Source organism: Myotis lucifugus, unplaced genomic scaffold, assembly GCF_000147115.1.
Source record: "Myotis lucifugus unplaced genomic scaffold, Myoluc2.0 scaffold_249, whole genome shotgun sequence".
Taxonomy (NCBI): domain Eukaryota; kingdom Metazoa; phylum Chordata; class Mammalia; order Chiroptera; family Vespertilionidae; genus Myotis; species Myotis lucifugus.
The window spans coordinates 338,596-356,883 of NW_005871297.1; positions in this window are offsets into that span (position 1 = coordinate 338,596).

Genomic DNA, 18,288 nt, shown 5'->3' on the forward strand with positions numbered 1-18,288 from the left:
TGAGTAACTGCCTTGCTGAGGACAGGTGCCATCAGGAGCATGGATCTGAGTCTGGACTGCATAATCTCTTCCTAGGAGACAGTAACCAGGCCCTGGTCTGAACGCCCCATGTGACCTTCAGTCTCTTGACTTTGGGGTACCCATTTCTTTACCTTTAAAATGAGCCTGGTAATAATATTTTTCTTCAGCCTTATGAAAACTATGAATTCAACACATTATTCCCCAAAGAATACAACTGATAACAACTCATAGCTAACATTATTTGAGTATATAATCTGGACTAGGCACAGTCCTAAGAACTTTCCAAACATTAGTTAACTGGATCAGTACAAGATGTTCTTGAGGTGGACACTATTTTTATCCCTTTCTACAGATGAGGAACCTGGGATTTAAAAAAGGAAGCAATGTACAGAGACAACAATCACATTTGAACCCAGAGTCATTCTTTTGAGATCCTGAGCATTACCTTCCATGGTTGGACTACCACATGGTATGTATGTGTGTTTATGTATATACATATATTGCAGGCACTCACAGTGAGAATGGCCACAAAGTTCCTTTACATACAACTATTAATTATGGAGTGAATGAAGCGCAGTTGGAGTTCGACAGTAAGCTATATTGTTCCATTAGTTCCTAAACTGCAGCATATGGACAAAGATTTACATGCTATTTCCTATCTTTCTAGAGAATAACACTGGCATCTTTTCCCTCCACACTCCACCAGTTTTAAGAATAGCTTGGCCTGTGTGGCTCAGTGGTTGAGCGTGGGATCAATGACTCTCTCATTTTTTAAAAAATATTTTTATTGATTTCAGAGAGGAAGGAAGAGGGAGAGAGAGATAGAAACATCAATGATGAGAGAGAATCACCAATTGGCCGCCTCCTGCATGCCCCCCACTGGGGACCGAGCCCGCAACCCAGGCATGTGCCCTTGACCGGAATCGAACCTGGGACCCTTCAGTCCGCAGGCCGATGCTCTATCCACTGAGCCAAACCGGCCAGGGCAACTCTCTCATTTTTGATGTTTCTATCTGTCCCTCTCCCTTCCTCTCTGAAATCAATAAAAATACATTTTTTACAAAAGAATAAACAAAGACCCCTTTGGGGCAGGTTATTGTGCTTGACTGGTTTTAAGTGACTCCTATTCCATTTTTATACCCAATCCTTTTTCTCCTTCTCCCAGGTCAATGAAAGACCAATGATGAACCACTTCAATCAAAAAGGAAGACTATTAGCTTCCCTTATGGCCTGAATAAGTACTTGAAACCATGGTCCTTGGGGTATATGAAGAACTCATTTAATAGCTGTGCTTTATTTCATTATTTTTATAATAGCAATGTCATTTTAATAGCTATGTTTTATAATCTTGTTATGTTCTCATTATATTAGGTTATTGCTTATTATTCTTTCCTGGTTGGGAATCATGGTTTAGACTGCCTCAACTCATGGCAACAAAAACCCAGGGCAAGTCTTTCTGAAACACAGAGAAGGATCAATCAAAACATCACAGGCTAATTAATGTAATTTGGAGCCCCTGGGAGCAGTTTTATTATAGTGAGCACCATAGTATAAAATTGATATACATTACAGATACACTCAAGTACATAGGGTCCCTCTCTCACCAAACCTTTTCTGTTTATTTACTAGTTAACACTTGGCACTTACTAAGTGCCAGATACTGATTATGTGCTTTACATATAATAACTGATTTGATCTTCTCAGCAGCCCCATAAGGCTGTACTCTTAGTAACCCCATTTGGGGGGAGAGAATGGAAGCACAGGGAGAGATTTATAGCCCACCTAAGGTTCTACAGATGATAAGTAGGCAACAGCCAGTTACCAAACTTGGGCAGTCTGACTTCAGAGCCTGCATTGCTAACCCTCACTCATCTTCCAATTGTCCAGTATTTGGAGGCCTCACATCCCTTATAGTGCCTAGCAGTGTCTCTCAACTGGAACTCAATACTTGTTATTTACTTATTGGCCTTTTGCCCCATTACAAAAGGGAGCTAAGATGGAAATAGTTGTGAAATTGAATGAAAATATTTTCAGCAAATATTTCTTTTTCAGTTGTAACTATGAAAAGTGTGAAATATTATGTACAGGTGACATCAATCATCAATCTCTCAAGGAAGCAACAAGAATGTATTAAAATGATGAGTCAGCGAGGGAGGAACAGCCCCAGGATTTGACAGACACAGGCCCCTGTGCCGTAGGAAGAAAAGGCAAGTCAGTCTTGTGGAGATGAGATGGGGCTGGAAACTATCATGGAGTGATGTGATAATTTCTCCTGCAACCAAATACAAATCACTCCTACCCCCAAATTACAACAGCAAGGAATACATTCTAGTCCACGTTACAAACTAGAGTTCTGTGTAGCACATTTCTAGGGTTCTGACTTCACCAATAGGAAGCTGGCTAGGGTACTTGCTGAGATGGGATTGGATACACAAGATTAGAACTCACAAAGAAATATCTGGGTGGAAAATTTTAAACTTTGGGAATGTCTAGTAGCAGGCTGCTCCCAAATATGCCAAAGTGGCATATTGATTATTTCAAATTAAAATTTCTTAAGAAGCAGCTGGTACAAGAAGAGCACTCTGACCCTCCTCTGTCCCTCTGAGAACGGGAAAGAAATCTTTCATGTGAAAGGTACCCTCCCTGCACCAGGAGGAGAGACATCCTTATGACCAGAGATAGAGAATGCAGGACAGAGAAGCCTGAACACAAACCTTGTTGCCTTTTACTAATTTACTATCCCAAGAGAAAACTCTCTTACTAATTAAGCACCCAAACCTACATTTCTTTGTCCATCAAATACCCACAAATTCATTGTTTCTTTGCATAAAAAGTATAAAAGTTGCTTGCTTTGGACATTTTCTTTAGGGCTCCATTTACATGAGTCCTCCGGATCTCCTGTTACTGTCTCACGGCCATTGAACTCTTAAACCAGCCTGAAGAACCTGGAGGGTAGAATAAAACTTCTTTTTCCCCAACACTACACACAGAAGGCGTCTGTATCTATGGAAAGTGATGAGATCACCTAGAAGAGGTGCTCTAGGTGGAAAGGAGATCTTGGGACCTAGTTCTAAGACAGTGATTCTCAGATATAAGCCAGCAGCAGGATCACCTGGAAGATTCTGGGTCTCACCCTCTCAGGCCTCCCTGGAGTTTCTGATTTGAACATAGCTCTGGAATAGGAGTGTAAGATTTTTCATTTCTTACAAGTTCAGGTGATGTTGCTGCTGCTGGTGGATTAGTACCACTGTTCTACCTTCATTTTGCTCCAGGCATTCTGCCCTCCCAGCTCTCCTCCCAACAGCTAGGCTTGCTCTAGCCCCAGAGCCTTTGCATTTCCCCAGATATCAGCAGGAATCAAGCGGCCCTTTCCAGGTCTCCGATCAAATGCTACTTTACTAGTGAGATCTTATCTGACCATCTCACTTTCATCTTTGTTTATCTTTTCAGTAGAGAGAAATGGAGCTAAGTTTTATTTATTTTTCATAGCTGTCCCTCAATTTTTTAAATGCCAAAAATCACAGTGACCTATGATCATTTTTCTTAAAAAATAGCAACTCCTCTGGCTTGCCCTTCTGTTGCTGCCCTCTCCCTAATCCCTTCCCTGTTTTATTTTTCTCTATTGTCCTTACCACCTTCTAACAGACTATGTAACTGTATTTTATTTATGTGTTTGTTTGTTACCTGGAGAGCAAGGATTTATGTCTGTTTATTTCTGATTCTTCTGAATCTAGTCAGTCATCTGCACCTAGTGAATATTCAATACATATTAATTAAAAGAATAAATAAGGCCTGGCCAGGTAGCTTAATTGGTTAGAGCATCATCCTGATAGGCCAAGGTTGCAGCTTTGAACCACAATCAGGATATGTACATACAAAAAGCAACCAATGAATGCATAAATAAGTAGAACAACAAATTGATGTTTTTCTCTCTCAAATAAGTAAATATTTAAGGGTAAGTAAAATGAATAAATGAACATCTTCACATGTAGAATTGTGGTTTTAAGAAGTTAATTCTGATGGAAACCCTTCCTATCTGGAGATCTCCATATAAAAACTAAGATATAACTATGTTGCTCCATTTTGAAAAATACTCTCCTCTTGCATCTGGGGTAAGGTCAAAGGACTTGGCAGGTATTCATCCAAAGGCACTGGTTAGAGCAGGGGGCTGACAAAGAGCAGACTCTGCATGGTCCCTGGCTCCTTTTGTTTACTACCTGGTTATAAACAGGGCCCTCCTGCTGATTCACTCACTCTTCCCTGCTGGCATGTCGTCCCCAGCCAATGAGAAACTCGTGCAAGTCCCTGTTGCTTCTTGCTTCCGCTCACACTCTAGCTCAGGGCAGAAGACCTTCCTCCCCTCCCCTTCCCTTCACCCGGCCAATTCCCTTCACCTTTCACACTCATCTTCCTGGCTGCCATCCCAGAGGTCCTCTCTAGTGCTCTCAAACAGCCCATGCCTATCTCTATACATAGCACTTTATTATAACCATTTCTGCACATGTCTGTATTCCTTACCCCACTGGGGATTTCTCATGGGCAGAAATCAGTGAAACCTTTGCTTATTTTTATTTGGAGAATTTTATTTTATTCTAAGTGCTCAAAATTTGTTGATTTGTACACTGTGTATTTAATTTTGCTTTACCACTTTCTTTGGGCCAAGCATGATGATAATTACCCAATAGATTTTTATAATTAAATCCATCCAGCTAATAAATAAAAAACAGGAGAAGCATCTGTGATGGAAGAGAACAGCGTCTGACCAGTGTTTATATGCAATTCCATGTAATTGTCTCATAAAGGCGGCCTAAATTACAGTCCGTCTGCAACTGCAGGCAGGCTCTGTCTCTGCTAGGAGAGCTGGGATCAGGCGCCATGCTACACTGCAAACATCAAAGCCCCGTTTGGGGAATCCCTGCATGTGCTCTGAAGACTCCTAGAAGCACTCACTGAGGCCTAACAAAAGCACTTAATAATCCAGCAGGTGTAATTTCTAGATGCCTTTTTCATCTCTTCTCTTAGTCCCTACTAGTAAACTCTAAATTGTTTGGATGTTTGCTTTGGGAGATCGAAGGTGCTTCCTTCATTTATCTTCTTCTAACTTCTCTCATGTGGTCTGGAGAAGATCTTCCAAGTCCCTCTTCTTATCTCACCCCCCTTTTCACTCCCTCAAAAATTCAAAACAAGGCAAATCAGCAGTGTGGTCTGAAGTGGAGACTAAGCAAAGGCCCGGGTGGCTGGGGACCATTTCAGTCTGTGATTTCAGTAGAAGAGGGCATTTACAGGGGAGAGGAAGGGAAGTATCTTCAGAATCTTCAGGGAAAGCCTCCTGTACTCTTTACAAAGGAAAATTGCCTTTGAAAATGGTTAAACCTAAATCGCTATCAGATAATAATAATAACAATAATGATCATAATAATAGCTGTTGTGCATTATCTATAATCCTTGCAGCAACACTATACAACAGGAATTATGGTCATGAGCTGCATAGCAACTTTTTGGTCAATGACAGTTGTATATCATAGCCCAGCTGTGTAGTAGGCTATATCATCTAGGTTTGTGTAAGTGCACCCAATGATGTCCCCATAATGATGAAATCACTTAAGGACTCATTTCTTAGAATATATCCTTGTTGTTAAGTGGAGCATGACTGTATTAAGATCCAGAAATTGAGGCCCAGAAATATTAAGTAACTTGCCAAAAGTCCAAACCCAGAAAGATATTTGAACCCAAGTCTGTCCCCCAGGCCTTCAAAGTATGTTCTTTTCACTGAGGCTTAATTTTAAGCAAAAGCAGAAACCTGTCAATCAAGGGCTCACAGCGGAGAGTCTCAGGACTGCTTTCTGGTGAAGGAGAGCACAAGAGAGCTCCAAAGGTAATGTTCATCTAGGTGACACTTTTGCTGAGTGCTGCTCCCAGCTGCCCTCAAAACCATTCCCACCCCTAGCTGAGCTCTGCAGACACACGGAGGTGTTCTCCAGCAGCGCCAAGTTCAATGACAGGCCACCACTGGGTCATTGCTGGCCCCAGTTTGCCAACCTGGCATAATCCTTGGTTATACTTTTGAAGCAGTTATTGGAGGATTCTCTCTATTTTCACCCTAATCCTCGTGGTGATCACAGTCACATCTCTGATTCTCCTCCTCATCCCTGACGGGCATTGAAAGAGTCAATCTGAGACTTGGGCAGCACCTCCCTTATCTGTCTACACAGCACACTGAAACTGGTGTTATAATTCAGTTTCCTGCTCAAAGACGCTAAGAAAATAATTTTAGTGGTTAGGCGTTTATACCTGGGTTTAAACCACAGAGCAGCAGCCGTTGTATAGCCATAGGCTAACGAGTTCTAACCTTCTCTCGGTCTCACTTTCCTACGCACAAGTTTGCCATGAGGATTGCATTGCATAAAATTTTGGGCACAGAGCATGTGTTTAATAAAACACATGCTATTAATATTCTTATTTGTATTATCTGCATCAACTAATGACATAAAATCTGATAGCTGTTGTCTATATATGATACCCTCTTCCCCACTACATTAGATGTTGATTCTTGGTTTAAGTCTAAGTGCTGTGAGCTTTAATGAGATCCAGATGAGTTAAGTACAGTAAATAGGCAAGGATATTTCTTTGTTCTAAATAATTGTGTCCTGAATTCCATCCCTTTCCGCTGAGTGCACCCTCTCCTTGCAGAGATGTTCACCCTGCTCATCTGGGATTAATTTAAGAATGGTGCAAGTCCAGTTAAGTAGCCCTCAACACCTTGTTCAGCCATTGAGGCTATGTTGTTTGCGTTAAAAGGATGCCCCCTAGAATAGACAACCAGTCACAGCATGTACCCCTAAAGGGTCACTCGGTCCCATCCTCACATGTGTGGTGCAGCACGTCAATACCCACTTGTGAACTTCTGGTTAGACGCTTGTAGCCCCAGATCATTCAGCAAGTCAACAACAGCACCAGCCAAGTGGAGGCTGAACCCCAGTGTTTCACTGCCTTTCTTAGGAGTCTAAAGTAACTTCCATTTTTCTATAAGAAAAAAAATCAGTAGACGAAAATGGAAAATGAGCCTGGCTTTTATAAGTTTGTTCAATCTCCAGTTCAGTGGGAAATCTAATCCAGATTAGACAAACAAATGAGGACAAAGCAGATTGGGCACATACAGTCCTGCGTGGCTATGGTCTGAACCATTCATGTGGCACTCTGTGGGGGAAGGCTTGTGTGAGCGCCTCTTCTGAATAGGCAAGGAAATGAGTTCTGAGTGGTTCCTGGCCCACCCAAGGGCTCCCAATGAATTTGGGGGACATTCAGAATTAGAATGGACAGCTTCTTACCCTGGGTCAAGAGCCCTGCTCACCAGTGTCTGTCACCTACCAGAACCTGCACAGGTTGTTGCTAGGTCAAATATGAATATTCTCCTAAGTTGTATGTTGTGAGTTCCTCCTAATACAAAAGTACCTAATTTCTTTTACATTTATTTTTCCTTCTTTAAAAAGTATCCTATCTAATAAAGAGGGAATATGCTAATTGATCCTCACAAAGATGCCATCACAAAGATGGTGGCACCCACAGCCAATAAGGAGGGAATATGCTAATTGACTGCCCCGCCCTCAAAGATGGTGGTGCCCACAGCCACAAGATGGCAGTGCCCAGTCCCCTTGGGCCAGCCTGAGGCGCAGGCAAGCCTCGGATGGCGACTGCCCAGCCGCCCAGGGCCGCCCGAGGCTCAGGTAACCAGGGCCGGCTAAGGCTTGTGCCGCCGTCAGTGGCAGCAGCAGAGGTGTGATGGGGGCGTCACCTTCCCCTGACTGCCAGGTCGCCTCCCGCTCCTGAGGGCTCCCGGACTGTGAGAGGGGGCAGGCCGGGCTGAGGGACCCTCCCTCCAGTGCATGAATTTTCATGCACCGGGCTTCTAGTTTTAAATAATGAAACATTACAAACATTCAGAAAATATATTAGACTACTGGATAACTACCATTCAGATTGAACAGTTTGCCTTATTTGCTTTAGATTGCTCTTCTTATTTTTTTGAAATAATTGACGTATAACACTGTGGAAGTTTAATGTGTATAATGTGTTGGTTGGATACATTTATATACTGCACTATGATTATCACCCTAACACCTCTATCAAATCACATAACTGCTATTTCTTTTTTGTGGTGAGAACAATGAAGATCTAGTCTCCAAACAACTTTGAAGTTTATAATACCGTTCTGTTGGTTATAATCACTGAGCTTGGCATTAGATCATCAGGACTTATCTACTGGTTGCAAGTTTACACCCTTTGACTAATATCTCATCAATCCCCCATCCTCCAGCCCCTAGTGAGTACCACTCTATTTTCTGTTTCTGAGTACAGCTTTTTCAGATTCCACCTGTAAGTGAGACCATACAGGATTTGTCTTTCTCTGTTTGACTGTCTCATTTATCTGTTCTCCCACTAAAAGACAAGTCACTTCGAAGTTTTCACAATTACAATCAGCCAGGGCCTTGGCTCTTACAGTTTCCTCTGCATGGTGCGCTCACCTCCCAGTTATTCATTCATTCAACAACATTCTCATATTGTCCACTTCATTTGCTCCTTTATTCCTTTAGGGTTTTACTCAATTGTCACTGGGATAGCCAGGATGTCCAAATAAATTTGAATTTCAGATAAACAACAAGTAGTAAAAGAATGTCCCAAATATTACATGGAACATGCTAATACTTAGTCACTGATTACCTGAAATTAAATTGGGATCTTGCATTTTTACTTGTTAAATCTAACAAACCCAAATGTCACTTTCTCAATGAGGCTGTCCCTTGTCCATCCTATTAAAGTGTTTAATCCCCTCTCCAACACTTCCTATTCTCTTTCTCTGTTTCATTTTTCTTTACAGCACTAGTCACCCATTTACCTGCCACATATTTTCCTTATTCATCTTTCTTATTTTCTGTAATCTTCTTCTAGAAAGCAAGCTCCTAGAAGGCAGGATTTTTGTTTTTTTTGTCCCTTGCTATATAGTAACACCTGAAATAGTATTTAAGACATAGTATGTGCTCAGTAAGTACTTGATGAAGAATGAATACATGAATGAAAGAATGCAAAGATTATCTCCTTAGTACCTGCATGAGAATTTGTTCTCTAGGATAAACACCTGGAAATGGAATTGCTTGCAGTAGATGTATGTATTTAATAGACGTTGCCCCTTTGCTGTTCAAAATAATTAAACTAATTTCTGTTCCCATTAACTTTGTATAAAAGTTCCATCTCCCCACATCCACAGTGTCTTTCTTTACCTTTGAAAATATAGTAATATTATTAACTATATAGTAAAATATAGTTGAAACCAGCATGAAAACAGAAGATGCCCACTAGTAAATTACAACTAGTGAATTCATAATAAAGAATAATTGTTTATCCAAAAAGTGTCAGATGTCATTGGGTGCTTATTTAAACGACTGGTTAAATTATTATGGATATGCAAATAGTCTTAAGCCATGGTTTCTCTTGTGTAAGAAAACAAACAAAAGTTGCATAAACCCATCACTATTGCAGTGACATGGTAAAGGCCCTTATACAAATTTTGAATAAAAGCCACCTGACTATTACTATTTTCAACTAAAAAGGAGGAAGTCTTGGCTCAAGACCATAAAATGAAAACACGCACATAAAATTGCATGGCATGCTGTTTAAGATCAGATTCAAAATTGTCACAAACATGAAATTCATATTAAAAGAGAAAATTTGATAAAGTCCTTTGTTATAGAAATGGTCAATCTCTTTTAGGTCCAAAAGATTAACTCAAGCTATGTATAAAAAATGCAGTGTGATCAAAGGATGCAACAAAATGACACATTTAAATATGTCCTTAGTACATTCTTTTTAAAAAAATATGTTCTATTGATTTCAGAGAGAGGAAGAGGGAGATAGAAACATCAATAATGAGAGAAAATCATCTATAAGCTGCCTCCTGCACACCCCCTACTGGTGATTGAGTTCCAAACCTGGGCATGTCCTTGACCAGTAATCAAACTGTGACCTCCTGGTTCATGGGTTGATGCTCAACCACTGATCCATACTGGCCAGACAATACATTCTTGAATAGTCATAAAATAGGCTGTTGTCTTTGCAAAAATGGTCACAATCCCTTACTTCTCCCTGTATCCAGGCTCCTGGTCATGTGACTGAAGTGATATCAAGAGGTGAAGTCTATTATTCTTCCTCTTGAAACTGGATCAGGCTTCTGACTTATCTTGGCCAATAAAAGGCAGAAAAAATGACAATGTTTAGAATTTAGCCCTAAAAGATCTCTCATGCTTCTACTTTATCTACCTAGCTGCCATATAAGAAAGGCGGGGCTAGTCTGCTAGAAGACACAAGACCAAATGGATCAAAGCTGAGTCAGGCCCCTAAGAGATAACAGAGCCCAGCCAAGATCAGCAAAGCTACCTGCTAGACTTCCAGCTGACCACAGATGCATGAGGGAGACTGGAAGAACTGCCCTGCTGAGCCCAACCTAAATTGCCAACAAACAAAATCATAACCTGGATAAACGCTGGTTGTTTTAAGCCACTGAATTTTGTGAGGATTTGTTACACAGCAATGGTTAACTGATAAACAGACTAACTTGGGTCTTCATCCTAAAGAAAGCAGAGCTGTAAATGTCTTCAGTTTCTTTTCTTTTGCTATATTTGTGCTGATAAAATTGGCGAATATATCTTGATTTGCAAAGAGCTGATAATTTTTTAAACAAAATCTGCAAATGCAACTGGAACCAATAAACAATTGTGTGCACATCTGGGCAGCCATCTGTGACAGGCACACAGGGGCATTACACCACTTCACCCCATGTGTGTACCATCAGCCACGGCAGCATTCACCAAGAACACTGTACTTTTTTTAAAAAAATATATTTTATTGATTTTTTACAGAGAGGAAGGGAGAAGGATAGAGAGTTAGAAACATCGATGAGAGAGAAACATCGATCAGCTGCCTCCTGCACACTCCCCACTGGGGATGTGCCCGCAACCAAGGTACATGCCCTTGACCAGAATCGAACCCGGGACCCTTGAGTCCACAGGCTGATGCTCTATCCACTGAGCCAAACCGGTTAGGGCAGAACACTGTACTTTTAAACTTCTGGGAGTTTCCTGACAAAAATCAAGTGATTTGAAAATTTTTCTTTTAAAGGAAATTTGTAAGAAAATAACAAGTGCCTCTGAAATTTGACTTTTTAAAAATAGAATTCTGAGCATATCCTTTTTCCTCAGCCAGGAGAAGTTACTGGCTGGAGTTTTCAAACTCAGAAATGAATTGTTAGTTTTATTCATGGAAAGCAAATGAAAAACAAACAAAAACCCCAACTACAGCTTTTAAAACCCCCCAAAAATAACATTAATAATGAGGAAGAGTAGTTCACAAAGCTTGTTCAAGACTACACTTTCACAATTAAGCAGTACTAAGCAAAGCTATGAATGTTTTTTCCTACATGTGGGAAGATCACGTCTGTAAAAAGAAAGTTCTACGAATTAATGCAGAGAGTTGGAGGGAAAACAGTAAGTCTTTTGTAATTCCAAACTTGTTTCTTGTTATGAAAACCAACGTATTGGGGACAATACAAAGAAAGACACCCTCAGTCATCTTACTTCATCTAACAAGTGTTAGATCCCCAAGAATTTAAAAGAGATTGACTAGTGGACCAGAGACCATTTGAGTTCACCACACACACGAAGATGCATTTTTTGACATTTCTATCTGCAGAAGTCTAAAAATGCTCCCTAGACTGGTAGTATCTCAGGGAGTTTCTGGCACAGCATGTAAAGCAGGGAGAGAAACATTGCTCTTTCTACCCACATATTTATGGGCACCCAAGTCCTTAAAATGCTGAGACACCAAAACAGAAAAAAGAAACTCTCTCTAAAAAAGCTCATAGACACAGACAGCAGTCTGGTTTTCCTTGGGGATGATGAAAAGTTCTGAAGTTGATTGTGGTGACATTTGCATTACTCTCCAAATACACTAAAAAATCACTGAATTGTACCACAGGTGACTTGCATGGCATGTGAACCATAAGCATCCTCCTTCCATGAGGCCACTGTCCCTAGCCTCTGGTGCACACCTTTGCTCTTCTCTGCCATTAGGGTTCTTGGTGCTGGAGGAATGCTATAATTATAACACAAAGTCAGGAGACACTTAAATAGGGGTCTAGATAAATTCCCTCAATCACAATCCCCATTTTTAATTTAATAAATATTTATTGAGATCCTACAATGGTTCAGGCACTATTCTTAGTACGAAGGATACAGTTAATGGACAGAATAAGCCCCCCAAAAGTTCCTGTCCTTGAACTCATGATGCTGACATTCCAGTGAGGGGATCAGACAATAAACAAATCCTATATAATAAAAGCCTAATATGCTAAGTGTCCAGTGGTCCAGACTACCAATCAAAGCATAATATGCTAATGATATGCTAAGGCTGCTCAACTGCATGCTATGATGTGCACTGACCAGCAGGGGGTAGACAGTCGACTAGTTGCTATGATGTGCATTGACCACCAGGGGGCAGACAGTTGACCAGTCGCTATTGTGTGCAATGACCACCAGGGGGCAGATGCTCCAACCTTTAGGTCAGCTTGCTGCTGGGGTCCGGCTGATGTGGACTGAGCAAGATGGGCTGGACAGGACACGCCCTGGAGCCCTCCCGAGGTCCCTCCCTGACTGGCCAACCTCCCACGTCCTTCCCCAGCCCCAATCATGCACCGGTGGGGTCCCTCGGCCTGGTCTGTGCCCTCTCACAACCTGGGAACCCTTGGGGGATGTCAAAGAGCCGGTTACAGCCAGATGCCACAGGGCAGGCCGAGGGACCCCACTGGTGCACGAATTTGTGCACTGGGCCTCTAGTAAGTAAATAAGTACAGAGTGTGTGAGATGAAAATGCAGGTTAGTGAATGAAGCACAGTTGGAGTTGGATGGCACTGGGGAGGTGACAGTAAAGCTATATTTTTCTATTAATTCCTAACCTGGACCATATGGATAAAGGTTTACATCATATTTCCTATATTTCAAGAGAATAACACTGGTATCTTTCCCCTCCATACTCAACCAGTTATAAGAATAGCTTGGCAGGTGGGGCTCAGTGGTTGAGCATCGACCTATGAACCAGGAGGGTCCCTATTGGATTCTTGGTCATGGCACATGTCAGGGTTGTAGGCTCCATCCCCAGTGTGGGATCAATGATTCTTTCTCATCATTGATGTTTCTATCTCTCTCTCCCTCTCCCTTCCTCTCTGAAATATAGAAATAAAGAAAATGAACACTTTGTGTTTGAAAAAATTGCTTTGAGGTTTTATACTTGGATATTCTAAGTAGGAAAAAAATCATCTTTGTGGGTCTACTAAAGCTTTGGTTCTCAAGACTTAAATTATTAATGAAATTTAAAAATTGTCACCACTGTATAGCAGGGAGGGGTGAGTTGCACTTCCTAATAAAGGTATTCCTCACCAAGAAGTGGCTTTAGTTTGATGAATGAGTCAGGGGATGGCCCAGAGGACACGCATGTGCAGCACCACATGAGGAGGGAGAGCAGCTCTGAGCTGGCTCAGAACTCAAGATTTCTAAGTGCAGGATGGACAAGGAGGGTTTCACCCCAGATTGTCAGGAGAGTCTTCCATTTTACCCAATTCTTCTCTCTTGTTTCTTAATAGTCTTCACAGATTTTATTGTAATAAGCACACACTGTACTCTTATTCCTCCTGGGGAGAAAAGGAACCCCACAACCTGTAAATGTCCATGAAACAGCAACTCTGAACAGAACACTAACACACCATCACAAGCTTCCCTGGTCTCCTGTTGGCAGGAGTGACACAGATGGGCACGCTCTTCACATTGCCAGGCAGAGGAGAGAGGAGAGTGGGTCAGCCCCAGGCACAAGCACTCTGTGTCTGTAAGGTGTTGGCCAAGCCGTTTAGTCAGTTTCTGATCCTCAATTTTATCATCAATAACATGGGGATATGGAGACCTCTGAGGGCTGCAAATGAGGAGGCATGTGAGAGTGCACAGTGAGCTATAAAGCACTCTCCTCAGAGTGATCACTGCTACTTTAGTCCATAGACCCTTTCCAATGGGAGAATTCAACTGACCTGCTTTTGGAAAGGAGATTCCTTATGTAAAATTGCCCAAACACATTTCCATTACTGATTTGTTTTTCTCCTTTTACCTATTTACTAACATAATACATGTTTTATTTGTCAGTTGTCTGTTTTCCTATATTTGATGATTTCAATGAAAACACGTTTTCACCCATGAAGGTTTTGTTCTCTATTGCATCCCAGAACCTTGAACAGTACACAACATAGGCGAGGCTGATGCAGGCCAAAAGATATTTCTAGTCTACATAACTCCCATCCTAACACCTAGCTCTAATACCATGAATAAGCAGTCACAAAAACATAGTTTCAGGAACTTGAGTTTCAGAAGTGGGATTTAAGTGGGTTTATTCATTCACTTAACAGGTATTTCTTGAGTATTTACCATGAGGAAAGCTCTGGGCTAGGCAATGAATGAAGCAGGGAAGCATAGACCATAAATATCAATCAAAAGTACTGTAACACATAACAAAATGGGCTTTGTAGAAAAAAGGTTTCAAATGTGTATTTAAATGGCAGGATCCCTCTAATTCTGAGAAATCATTTTATTTGGTGCCTTTACAGCTCATAGAAAGACATTTTGGCTTTTGGTGGCTCCTTTTTAGATGTAAGAGGTTTGTTGTAATTCCCAAAGTGACATCTGGTTGGATGCCGAGGGGAAGATACTGTGCTCTCTGGTTTCTTCCGCACTTGCTTCTAAAATAGTAACAATTACTGTAGATATGTGGTTTTAAACAATAACACTAATGAGTTCAGTTAATGTGAGAAAAGTCCCCTAGCAGGAAAGGTTAAAAAGAAAATCCTTGTTCTAACGTGATGACTTGTCTGTGACTCTATTTATACTACAATTGAGTATTATTTTTCTCAGGAAGTCGTTCATTCATCATTGTACTAATCTACACTAATAAAAGAGAAACATGCAAATTGGTGTCACTCCACTATGCCCACCAGCCAATCAGAAAGAGTATGCAAATTAACCCAAAGATGGCAGTTAATTTGCATATGCAGGCACGGAGGGAAGACTGAAGACTGAAGACAACTGAAGATTGAAGAGGCTTGCCTTCTCTGCTGCAGCCAGAGCAAAGAAGCCTCCAGGCTTGGTTTCTCTGCTGCGGCCAGAGTGAAGGCCTGGGTCCCGGATGTCAGCAGAAAACTGGTGCCGGCAGCCAGGGGAAAGAAGGCCTATTGCATGAATCTCTTCGGGCAACGGGCCTCTAGTGAATTAATAAGTAACTAGACATCTATTTTTCCAATTATGTACTCACTTTATTTCTGGGAAGTAACAGCATGAACAGCTTGAAAGGAAGCATCGAGAGAGAAAGAAAACTTATAAATAGCTCAGAACCTTTATAAATTCATGTGTGGCCCGCATATCTCATCACTGAGAGTACAGAAAATGCTTCACAGTGAACTACTGATACCAAAAAAGCACCAATAAATTTAAAAGTGGCAATTAAGTGGAAGGATGCCTGTTTGGAAATCCTAGGTATTTTTTTCAAACTTTGACAAAAATATATGGATTGAAACTCTGCCCCTGCATGAACATCTGGCTGGGCATAGTAGTGATCATCAAAGAAGCCAAGGAAAACACCGGAAGTTATCCCTCCACATTCCCAAACTTCCATGAGAAGGAGAGCAGGATTTTGAAAGTAGTCAATCATCTGCACCAACTGAAGAAATCCCTAAAGTGTAAGCAGTCATCAAGCTGCACCCAATCTTTATAAAACCAGGTAGATGAAGGGGAGAGTCAGACATTTCAGCATTCCTCTAGCATTGAGGCATTTTTTGATGAAAGCAAACTGGTAGGTACTGATTCAATGCTACTATCCCTTTCATCCAAAGCTTCTGGCCTGGTTAGGATGCTATTGAAACATTGCCCTTTAACAGAATACCTGGGACGCCTCACTCACACCCTGCTTGCCCTCCTACTCCTACCCCATTATGGAGAGAATATATTAAACTAATTGAGGCAGAGTGCAGACTTTGGAGACGATTATAGAAATTCTTCCTGGGAGGTAAGAACATGGAATACAATATATTCTTTAGTTGCATCTAAAATTGGGCACATTCACAGAACCTGAATTCTAATACTGTACATGTATTTTGGGAAACCATACTACCTGAAGAGTGTTCCGCCGACATTGCTAGGAGGTCAGAGGTTAAACACTGGGTTCTCCTGGATGGCACCTTCCTTATTATTCCAAAACCTTTAACACATGCCGTGTTTGTTTGGCCCTGGGAACCAACTATTCTATTCAATACTTTGCTTTATTTTTTATATTTTAATCCTCCTGTAGCTCTTAGAATGGGACCAGTTATGTACAGGTGCTTCAATAGCAGAGTAGGAGCAAGCATCCTATCTAATAAAGAGGGAATATGCTAACTAACTGCCATGCCCTCAAAGATGGCGGTGCCCAGTCACAAGATGGCAGCACCCAGTCCCCTCAGCCCTGCTGGGGCGGCAGGCATGCCTACCTCCGGAGTCCCCCAGCCCCCTCAGCCTCCCAGCTGCCCAGGGCTTCCCAAGGCTCAGGTAACCAGGGCTGGCTGAGGCTTGCGCTGCTGGCAGTGGCAGCAGCAGAGGTGTGATGGGGGTGTCGCCTTCCCCTGATTGCTGGGTCACCTCCCACCCCTGAGGGCTCCCAGACTGTGAGAGGGGGCAGGCCGGGCTGAGGGACCCGCCCCCTCCAGTGCATGAATTTTCATACACCGGGCCTCTAGTTTAATCAATAAGTAAAATAAAGTGCCAAACCAAGCACTTTACCTCTCTTCATTAACTTCATCCTGTAACATCCCAATTTTACAGAAAAAAGAACAGTCACAGAGTTAGTTAGTGGTAGAAGTGAAGTTTAAACTTAGTGTGGCTTCAGTGCCCTTACATTTTTCTGTATTGTTTCTTTGCTTCCTTATATATTAAGCATTTAGACATTTTGTATGGTCACAGCTATAGACTGAATTGTGTTCCTCCAAACTTCCTTTGTTGATACCCTAACCTTTGATGTGATTAGGAGATAGGGGCATTTGGGAGATGATTGGGTTAAATGAGGTAATGAGGATGGGTCCCCAGGATGGGATTAATGCCCTTACAAGAAGAGATTCCTCTCTGCCATGTGAGGACACAGAGGGAAGGTGGCCATCTGCAAGGCATAAAGAGAGCTCCCACCAGGAACCAACCTGCCATCACCTTAGTCTCAGACTTCCCAAACTCCAGAACTGTGAGAAATAAATGTCTGTTGTTTTATCCACCCAGTCTTGTATTTGTTATAGAGTCCAAGTTCACTAAGACAGTGACAATTCATCCATCTATCTGTCCATCCCTGATATTGGTGCTATGCAGTGAAGAATTAAAAGCTAAAGTGCTATGAAAGTAAGCAGGTGGTCAGTGGTCTTCAAGAACAATGTCCATACATGTATCATAATAAAGATGAAAGAATTCTACAGAGTCAGAAAATGTGTTTGACTTCTTTATTTTATAGAAAAAAGTGGAATCCAGGGAGGGTAAAGTGACTTACTATACAGAAGTCAGTATAAGGAGTAGACTGTTGGTTGTTTATTTTGTAGGATTAGAAAAGATTGGTTTCTATCTCTAAGGTAAGTGGACTGTGTTCTAAAAATGAAAAGCTCTCATTCTCCTCAAAGTTTGACTTAAAGTAGAAAGTAAAATTTCTCTCTTATCTTTCCAATGACATAATCACACTGCTTCTGACTTGAAAAGCCAAAATATGAGATACAATTAGAATCAGATGGTCCAGTTAAAAATCATGTAGAAACCAACAAGTTCAGTCCTTTGTGACTTTTCTCTCTCTCTCTCTCCAGGACACAGTTGTAGAATTGAATCATTACAATGAGCCATGTGACAGGAATGTTGACTATTTCTGCCATGTCTGTTTATGACTTCTTCAGACTCCAGTAATTGTCAGTAATAAATGGGCTGCATTCAAATAGTAGGACTGGATTACTATTCAGTAATATAACCAACTATGAGTAGTTCATTCTTTGGTTAAGTTGTGCTTGTAAAAGGTGAGAAAATGGAATGGGAACAATGCATTCCATCCACAATGATAAGCTGGAGTAGTCAAGTATTTTCATGAAAGAAATAAGGAATGCACCCCTTGGGCACAGAATAAATAGTGCCCTGGAGG